This window comes from Mytilus californianus, unplaced genomic scaffold (assembly GCF_021869535.1).
Source record: "Mytilus californianus isolate M0D057914Y unplaced genomic scaffold, xbMytCali1.0.p SCAF_12, whole genome shotgun sequence".
In the NCBI taxonomy this organism is placed as follows: domain Eukaryota; kingdom Metazoa; phylum Mollusca; class Bivalvia; order Mytilida; family Mytilidae; genus Mytilus; species Mytilus californianus.
The window spans coordinates 55,725,816-55,736,492 of record NW_026262604.1 but is presented as its reverse complement, the minus strand read 5'-3'; the positions used below and the strand labels follow the sequence as shown (position 1 = coordinate 55,736,492).

General features: G+C 33.2%; 1 long non-coding RNA gene across 1 annotated transcript; it reads right to left on the bottom strand.

Annotated features, from left to right (window-relative positions):
• Positions 1–5,771: 5,771 nt before the first annotated feature.
• LOC127722469 (uncharacterized) lies at positions 5,772–10,356 on the bottom strand. Its single transcript, XR_007991751.1, has 3 exons — positions 10,094–10,356; positions 8,251–8,448; positions 5,772–6,167 (listed from the first exon to the last, which is right to left on the bottom strand). It is a non-coding gene; the product is annotated as an uncharacterized LOC127722469 (long non-coding RNA).
• Between the last annotated feature and the right edge of the window lie 321 nt (positions 10,357–10,677).

The window sequence follows — 10,677 nt, the reverse complement described above, 5'->3', positions numbered from 1 at the left end:
AGCTGGCCCCTAAACAAATATATATACTAGTTCAGTGATAATGAACGCCATACTAAACTCCAAATTGTACACAAGAAACTAAAATTAAAAATAATACAAGACTAACAAAGGCTAGAAGCTCCTGACTTGGGACAGGCGCAAAAATGCGGCGGGGTTAAACATGTTTATGAGATCTCAACCCTCCCCCTATACCTCTAGCCAATGTAGAAAAGTAAACGCATATCAATACGCACATTAAAATTCAGTTCAAGAGAAGTCCGAGTCTGATGTCAGAAGATGTAACCAAAGAAAATAAACAAAATGACAATAATACATAAATAACAACAGACTACTAGCAGTTAACTGACATGCCAGCTCCAGACTTCAATTAAACTGATTGAAAGATTATGTCTTCATCATATGAATATCAGGCACAATATGTTGCTTTTTTTAAGTTCATGTGAATAAGGATCTTTGATACAGTCACCCGAAATAACCATGCACTTTCGAATCACCAATTATTCATTGATTATGTTTCTTTTAATTTTTAGTAACATTGGACTTATTATCTTATGTATATTGGTGTCTACTCTGTTAGTTTATTCATGCACAAAAATTCTGTAGACATATTTTTGTTTTCTGCTCAGATACATAGTATGACTTATATAGAGAAAAACTAACTTAAAGTATTGTAATTAAAAAATTATTGAGTAATACTTTTTGTCTGTGATTTTGTACCCAAATATTAGGTGTTGTAGTTTTATCACAAAATCTATATTACTTCTTTTTAAAAGATCATATATTTGTTGCCAAAATCTTGTCAAATAAGAACAATTAAAAACAATAGTGATCATAGTCATCTTCTAGGTTACAAAATTTACACATATTATTGTTAGTTATTTTCCATTGTGATAAAAGCTTTTTTGTTGGTACGATGAACTGTAGCAATTTCCATCTGAACATTTTTAATTTATTTTCAGTTAAATGTTTTAAAATAAAGTTATACAATGAACTCATATTTGGAGCTTCTTGCATTGGTAGAACTTTAATTCACTTGTTGATCCCTATTGACGATTCTTTTTTATTTCTCACTAGTGAATCATATAACATTTTATTTGAAAAACATGCAGTCTCAAAATAACGATCTTTCTATGTGATCTTATTTCTCTGGACATTTACTATACTTTTAACAGACTCTTCTTTTTTTTAACAATGTGAATCCAATTTTGTGGAATATATTGTTTCAATTTATGAAATTCAGCAATCCAGTTTACCTTACACTTCAATTTTTTTTTAAATATTGTTTTCTGATAATGACATAGTTTCATCCAGAAAGTCATTTAAGTATATTATACCACTCTTAATCCAGTTTTCAAAGATAATTGGTTTATTATGAAATGTAATAAATTTATTCCCCCATATTGTTTGCTTTCTTATATCAAAATATGTAACTGGTTGTTTTGTTTGCCCACCCCCAGTCAAAATCCAAGACTTTATTACTTCTCTATAAAATTCTGGAACACATTTGAAATATTCTAAATGTTTTATATCATTTAAATTCATGTTGAATATAAACAAAGTGTTATTAGACACTTTCAGATATTTAAAAGGTATAAGCTTCAAGTTGGCAAATTTACCATTAACAAGTTTGTATACCCATGATGCCTTTAGCGACATAAAATAACTTTTAAAATCAACCATTTGTAAACCCCCTTTTTCATATGGACGTATTATCAGGTTTCTTTTTACTTTGTCAGGCTTCCCATCCCAAATATATTTAAAGCTTCGTGTTTCTAGTTCTTTAAGATAACATTCGGGAATTAAACAAACGCTTCCAAAGAATGTAAATAAAGGCAAGATTAGTGCTTTTCTAAAAAGTATCTTCCCTAAAATTGAAAGATTTCATTTTTCCCACGTCTTGAACATTTTTATCATTTTTTTCTATTTTACTATCCCAATTGAATTTTTTTGCATTCCTCTTTATCATGCCCGATCTGTTCGTTCGATCAATTTAACTTAAAATTCATATAGGTTTCAACATTTTCCATATATCAGATCTGAGCGTGTCTGGTTAAATATAATCCAGGAAAGGACGGAACATATTTTTATTCAGTCAGATTAGAAATTACTTGACTTTCATTTCAAAAGCCCCACTCCAAAAAAAACTATAACTTATAAGATCATAATATGTCAATACTGAGTTATGTATGTGTCAAAAGTACTTTCTGAACGTGTTTATACATGTTTCGATTTGTGAAAGTCATCTTCTCAAAAACACCATTGTTTTATTCCAAACGTTTTCATCAAGCTAAGCTGGTCACATCAGAGTTCCCTTTAAGGCATTTACATCGAAGTAGGTCACGGTACTTCTTGATTCTCAAGACATAAATGACTGGATCTAGTAGGGGATTAAGCAAAAGAAACACATTGTTGAAAATCTTGAATACGGTATCATTTATATCAGATCCATTGCTTTTGTTCAAATATAACAATGTGACAACAAAACATCGCATTAGAACTACCATTAAAGCAAGTGCCATTATAAAACCAAGAGTTACTACGTTTTTACGCATTCGTATTGAATCGGTTTTTTTCTTTGCAGACAGGGTGGCCGTCAGTGGAACAATTTTATTTGAATTGATAATCCGGTATACCGTTACCCCGTAACATGTGATTATCAAAACGACAATAACGAGACCAGGAATGTCATGTGACAACAGAATTCCTGGACTAGCAGTGTTTTTAGGGCTGCACGGTTCTGGTCCATCAATTGTTTGTATACCAAATCTCAACAAAGCAAACAAGTGACTAAGTATAAAACACAGTATAACAGATTTGTAACTGGTCAAATGTGTCAATAGTCCTTTCTTTATTACAAATGTAGCATTCAGTCGCTCGAGACTTATTAATAGAACATGAATAAAGGAAGACATTATTGTTCCTCCAACAAGGTGAGTGATCATCATACACTGGTACTGGATTGCCACGCTATGTGAATTCATAAAACGTAGAATATTATGATAACAAAATTCCAGTCCCAATGCGATATCGCTGAGACTAAGCCACATTGCTAATACCAAGAAATTATTCTTCTTTAATTCCTTTGAAATGATTGACACATGTATGGAACAACTATGAAATAACAACATCACAGTAACAATTCCAAAATTCAAAATCTTTATAGCTGCCAACATGGTTAGTGCATACAATGGCGTTATATTCTGAAAACAAGAACATGATCATGTATTATTAATTAACTACTATGTTATTGGACAAAAAATGGCAACTCACCTCCTTATTTAAATATCATGAACAAAAGACAGCAATTAGTTCCTACCGCAGAGAAGGTAATGGAACAACTGTCTTATTTTCTATATCATGGATATATGCTTTCATATTTTTATTTGAAGTCTGGCGTATTGGACATGAAGATTCACATAACAAAGAACAAAAGCATTATCCTCTTAATGAGCTCCAGTAAAGTAGTTAAGTAAGAACATCTGTCCAATAGTCCTTAATTGATCCTGTAATTAGAGATCCGTTTTTGAGTTCCTTCTCTTGGACGGATATGACTTGTCATTGACTGCTAGTGGAATTACCAACTTCATCTGTGCGAAATGTGTAAAATCTTTAATTTTTCAAATATTTTCATTATATTTAATCTCCTGTTAAATTAAAAAATGTTAAATCAATAGTTATTTTTGTAATTTAAATTGGTTTAACTCTTAACTATATCACTTTCAACTTATCATGCGTTGCATCATCTTCACAAGAACAAGGGTTACGATCCAGTCCCCTCCTCTTCATCCTTGGCATATTAAGCCAACATTTGTGATTACAATGCTGTGCCATCTACCGGAAAATAAAAGTCGCGGCCATTCCTACTACATCATTGTTGACCAATAATGGCTGCACTTAAACTCTCTTAAGTGTTGAAGTTTAAAAATGGAATGTAGGACAGAAAGTCACAGGACAAAAAGTCACAATTCAGTTTTGAAATTATTTTTCTTTGAAAAAGAAAACACTTATTTAAAAAAAATATTTTGGTATTTTTCTTGGATTATTATATCTAAAGCAACTTAAATTTGTAATTAAAATGTATTTAATAAATCTTAAAAATGATTAAATAATTGTTAAGAAAACAAAATGTCAAAATGGCTTGGTACTTAAATGGCTTCATCGTGCCAAGAAATATATTCTTTGCATGGTTAAAGATCATTAAAATTTAATAATTTTTAATTTATCAAAGCTAATGAACAATTTCCTAAACTGTAAAATGAATATATGAAGTAAAAATAATATGTTTCAAGATCTTTCTCTAATATATTCAAACTATTGTCAACAAATTATTTGTGACTTTTTGTCCTGCGACTTTTTGTCCTATCAAATTTGTGACTTTATGTCCTGTGACTTTTTGTCCTGTGACTTTCTGTCCGTTTACCTGAAAATGGTTGTCTGGTGTTTACAAATTTTGTGAAGCAGGAACCGAAATTATACGTCGACATTTCAACATTTGCGCGAGAAACTTACCCAGGAACTTCAATTAGTTGATTAGGAACTTTTAAAAATTGTCACCAATATTTACATTTAATACATTCACACGTGATCATCTTAAAGGCGCTTTTTGATTGGAAACAGCCAGTTGCAACTGCGACCAATGGAAATCATAACCTCGTGGATCCGAAAAAGCTATCCTGTATCGGCAAGGGTTTAGAGGATGGAACTGGATCGTAATCCTTGGCTAGCAAAGATGGCTTTGCATGGGCAACAGCCCATTTTGTCCGGTATATAACACAATCTGCAATTGACAAAGGGGGACAATCTGTGTTTAAAGTGTGTAATCAAATCTGTAATTGTCAACAGTATCATTTATTAACGAATTATTCACATGTCAATAGCGGTATTAATGGCAACATGATGGTCCACCTGTCAACAGTGAAAATGAGTTCAAGATGGTTCACCTGTCAACTGTGGCAGTGAGTTTATTAGAAGTGCGTAAAACATTGTACACCTGGCAACAGTATCAGTGAGTACAGAATGGTTCCCCTATCAACAGAAGCAATGAGTACAGGATGGTCCACCTGTCAACTATGGCAGTGAGTACATGATGATTCACCTGTCAACTGCTGCAGTGAGTACATGATTGTTCACCTGTCAACAAAATTAGTGAGTACAGGATGGTCCACGTATCAACAGAATCAGTGATTACATGATTGTACAATTGTCAACAGTTGCAGTGAATATAAGATGGTATACCTGTCAACAGTGGCAGTGATTACAGGATTGTCCACTTGTTAACAGTGGCAGTGATTACAGGATGGTCCACCTGTCAACTGCGGCACTGAGTACATGATGGTTCATCTGTCAACAGCGGCAGTGAGTACATAATCGTCAACCTGTCAACTGCGACAGTGAGTAGATAATGGTTCACCTGTCAACAGAAACAGTGAGTACATGATTGTTCACCACTCAAAAGTGGCAGTGACTACAGTATTGTCCAAAATCAGAGATGAAATTTGAGTAGGCAAGTAATGGGCTGTCCTTTATGGGCAAGCAGAAATAAAAAAAAAAACCTTTAAATTAGTTATTAATCAATATTCATATGGATATTTCAATTATATAAGACATCGTTGTGGTAAGTATAACAAATATACAGGTTAATAATTGTAAACTGCTAGACTAGTGATTTTCGTTTCCGTTTACATTTTAATGTTGTAAATTGTTCTTTCTTATATCGTGTAGCGGACTATCAAAAGTTATACATAAAGAATTTATATAGATATAAGTACAGATAAAACAATTGCCTAAAATAAACATGATAAAGGTGTAAAAGAAAACAAAAACAAATCAAATAGTACGTGCTTTTAATGTGTACCTTTTTTAGCATTGACAAATATTTTTACAATCAATAGACATAAAAAAAGACAAAAGGCGTTCCTCAATCACTTTACCGAATGAGGCAATGTCTTAGAAATAAAAATTGTATTCCGGATCTTTCATTATCGCATTTATCTTTGAGGCTTGCATCAATTCACACAATCGAGTGGACCTTTTGTAATTAAAATTTATACAGCTCAATTCTTTATGACAGGTAATGCTGCATTCTAACCTTGATCGGGTAACGACTGTAAGTGTCAATGAAGTAATGGCTCTGTTATTTACATTGGCAGAGTATTTTCTTGGGTTTTCTGAAAAAAATATGAATTAAGATATTAATATTGTTAAAATGTTCAAGCATTTTTAGGATCGTCGTCCAGAAGGGTAGTATAGAAATAATTTATGTTCTGTAAGTACGTAATCGCAATTCCCGTACGACTGAAGGAAGGTGACCAACTAATTAGATTTTAATTTCCCGAATATTTTGAGCAGTATAACATCAAACTTTTTCACCCATTCGCTCAACATGTGTTGGAAGTGACCATGCCTACATTTTGGTCACGTGGTGATGGAAGCCACGTGACAGATTCAGATTCAGCTTACTACCGTATCTTGGACCTGGCGTTACACTTTTCTCAGGGTGCTTAATTTTTACCCTTTGATGATTAGTTTTACATATATAAAAAATCCTGTATTTGGAAAACTCAACATTAATTTATATTTTTACTAAGATGACAGTAACAAGTAAGTATACGTAAAACGTTTGTATGTCCCACTACGATACTAAACACCATCGGCGTTTAAATTAGGATTCGATATCCCGTAGTAAGTTGTCTAAATGGAATTAGTCCATGTGCTTGTCAACATATATATTCTATTGTAATTTCAGAAACAGTATGATATAAGATACCAGAAATAAATGAAATAATTTGTGTTGCAATTATACCTGTCATGATTTTAAAGGATAACATGAATCATTAATGATGCTGGCCAGTACAGCAGACCACATCAACAACCAGCATGCAACTTATCCGAACCAAAAACAGAAGTACACTCTACAAACAAACAACAGCGAGCTTTATAAATGATATCGTGGTACAGGCACAAACTATGGTGAACTATACCAGTTGTACGTGCTCATAATCACTCTCTTTGCCTATTATACCTTGACCATGTCATAATACTAAAACACACACTAAAAACACCTGCTTGATGAAGCGACCAACAGAATGACCACAAACTTGAACAAGGAAAAAAGAAACGGAACATAATTTGGAAAACAGGGTAAAAGTGTGCTTGTTTACTACGGGAATCTTGTTGAGGTAGCCACAGTTGTAGGCTGGATACTGCCGCTAAAAGTAAAATCTGAAACATCACTCCTACCAAGTTTCATGAAGTCTCATCATTAAATTTAAATGAATTTGGAGGTCTATTGGTATTTAAGATCGTCAGACCATCGGAAGAAAGAACCATCGTAACTGAATTAGTTATCATATCACACATGTAGTCCTTGCTGTTGAATTTACCGAGTTTGAATTTATGTGTATATCACACATGTAGTCCTTGCTGTTGAATTTACCGAGTTTGAATTTATGTGTATATCACACATGTAGTCCTTGCTGTTGAATTTACCGAGTTTGAATTTATGTGTATATCATTCTCAGTGTTTTTTTAAAAGATCTTTTAACATCATAACAATAAGATAAGGTAGGTATTTTGTATCCGTTGTCACAATTTAAAAAAAGTCTACTCTATCTATTACCATGATTACCTTGTAAAAGCTACATCCGGGTCAATGCCAGGTTACGATCATTAAGAGCACAGTCATTATAGCAAACGGTACAAGTTGTGAAATGTTATTTGTAATGGCAAAGTTGAAATCCTTTCTTCTAATTAATTATAACAAAACGTTATAAATTTCATGCCTCGGAAGCGCTTTTCTTGATTACCTTCATCAGGAACGCTCAAAGCCGAATATTTGAAAGCCAAGGATGTATAAGAACCGAAACAGTTGAAGAGATATTAAACCAAGCTTTGAACCATTCTATCAAAGGTAATACAGCAATTATTAGAAAAATAAAAAACTGTAAACATGTAGTGTTTTAAAAGGGTCTGGATTAGGGGGTCCTCATTTCTGTATTCTTTAATTTTTTCTTGAAGAATTCTGCTAATTATTCTCTATTGTTTATATGTTGGCATCCATTAATCTCTGTTCTTTATATTGTTGGCCCATTTTCTCTTCTCTTTATTCTTTATTCTGTAAACCTAATCCAGACCCTTTTTTTTTACGTAACAGAATTTTCTTATGATTGATCTGATTGACATGAAAAGTAACAACAGAAATGTTTTCTAATGAAATAAATTACTTATAAAGATATGTGACTTTTCAAGTACCTGTCTTTCGATAAATCGTAAATTCGGCAACATCGATACTCTTTACATACACAGCAGTGATGTCTAGAGGGTTAGAGTCAACCCATTCCATGTATTGTGTAGACAGACTACGGACAGAAAGTCCACGTCCAACCTCAATATGACCACCTTTCCAGCTCACCCAGAACGACCTGTACTCATCAGCATTAAGCTGATTATCTAAAACCAATGCATTTTTAAATTAGTATTATTTTAATTTTTATATTAAATGGATAACAACATTTTTATGGAACCAATTAAAGAAATTCAAAGTTGGGTCTCTTTTCAGTGCTTGTTTAGGGAACGTTTGTCAGCATCCAGGCTGTTTGCTCTGGTACGTCCTGACTTTGCATGCAATATACGTCCCTTGACGTTGGGCAATCAACAATATTATTAATACTGGCAAACATTTGGCGTTGAAATGGACGAAGACTTCCGTTATGATCTGAATGAGGTTAGCTCCATCTTGGTTTTTTATTTCATTTGTCTGTGTATATCATGGATTTTTGTGTTTTATAAATATAATTATAGTAGTGAAGGAGTCCTTTGAAAAGTGGGATCAAATTTCTGAAATTGAGAAGCAAATAAAAAACCCAACAAACAAAGCTTTGGCTAAATTCTGGCTCGTGTAATTCAGATTGTACAAAGGGACATTCAATGTAGAGCAATCATATTCAATTAAAATATATATCCCGGATGAGTTTGAAGGCTTAATATCAAACATAATAGCATCGTTTGATTTGTAAACTTAAACAAAATGTATTGTACACTTAAGTTTAGAAAACGAAGGCTGTTTACTCTCTGTACATATTTGTAGTAACATGTATGTAACAAAAAGATTCGTCAACGTATATATTTTACGGAGACGTCTTCGGTCGCAAGATCATATCTCCGTTTATCATCCTGTTCTGCTTAACATCAAGAAAAAGAAACATCGGCGTAAGATATTGATTGTTTGATGAATTTTAGTATTTAACGCCACTTTCGGCACTTTTGGCTGTATCATGGAGGATATATTTTATTGGTGCAGAAAACCGTAGTGCCCGGAGAGTACAACCAACCTTTGACAGAAAACCTGGTAATTCTTATCAATCAAGATTGGAAACGCACCTTTAAATACATAAATAAATGGAATGTTGTTCGCTTCTGTTATATCAAAATTTTGTCTTTGGCAATTTCTTGTTTTACTAAATGTTGAAACTGTGGATTCGTGTATTTTCGTGAATACAAATTTTCGTGAGTTGAAGGAGAAAGTTATTTTCGGGGATATCTAATTGTGGGGTTTGGCCATAATCTGCATACAACTCTATAGAAATTTTGTATTTCTTTTAACATTTGTATTCGTGGTTTACCTATACCCACGAAATCCACAAAAAATGAGTACCCTACGAATAATATGAATCCACCGTTGAACACATTTATAATTGTGTTTGATTCATTCAGTGTTATTGACTAGTTTAGATAGTTGTCTATTATGCAATCTTATCCCGTCTCCTGATTAAATTATTTTTTGGGGGGAAAGATTGGAAAAGGGGGGGGTTCTCGATGCCAAGTGGTCAAAGTAGTTCGTTCAACTACTGTATCACTAGATATAGCCTTCAAGACTGAGGTTGTGAGTTCGAACCCCGTACGTGGCAGGTGTGTTAGACTTCAATCTTATTTGACTAGGTTTGTCAGTATTCCTACCGAAATTCACTGGTGTTTTACGGGCACTCCGGTTACCTCCACCAATACAAACTGACCGCCACGAAATAGCCAATAGTGTTATAAGTGGCGATAATATAAACACCAATCAATCAATTTACTTGTTTTATATTGCACATACCTTCAAGTACATTAACTTTCGTATTTAAATTAGATAACGTCCTTTTACGTATGAAACCTCTAGAGTTGCCACCTCCACCGATAACAACTTCATAGAACAGGGAAGAAAATCCTTCATCTGGAACAAGCACAACAATCGCATCTGCCCATACTTTGACCTTGAATGTCAGCGTCTCGTCATCCGGGTAATCAATGTAGTAGTCTGATAATGCGATAGGCTGGTACATTCGTGGGGTTGTAACATTCACATGCTTTATTAGGCTAGGTAACTCTGTTATAGAGAAAAACACCCCGGCGACATTAATAATATACATTATACGTAAGAAGTGAAGATGTAACATATACATGTACTTATGGAAATGAAATTGTCTATTTTTATATAGAAATTGGATAATATTACCATCGCGATATTACACATTTAAGGTAGACGTATTATTAACTTACTAGATATATATATCGATGGTTAATTGTTGGTTACTTACCTTCCAGTGGCAAATATTTCATTCATGTTCTAGACAAATAGATGTATGTGGACGTTTTTAAAAAAAAATGTCCATTTTTGATTACTGGAAAATGAAACAAAAA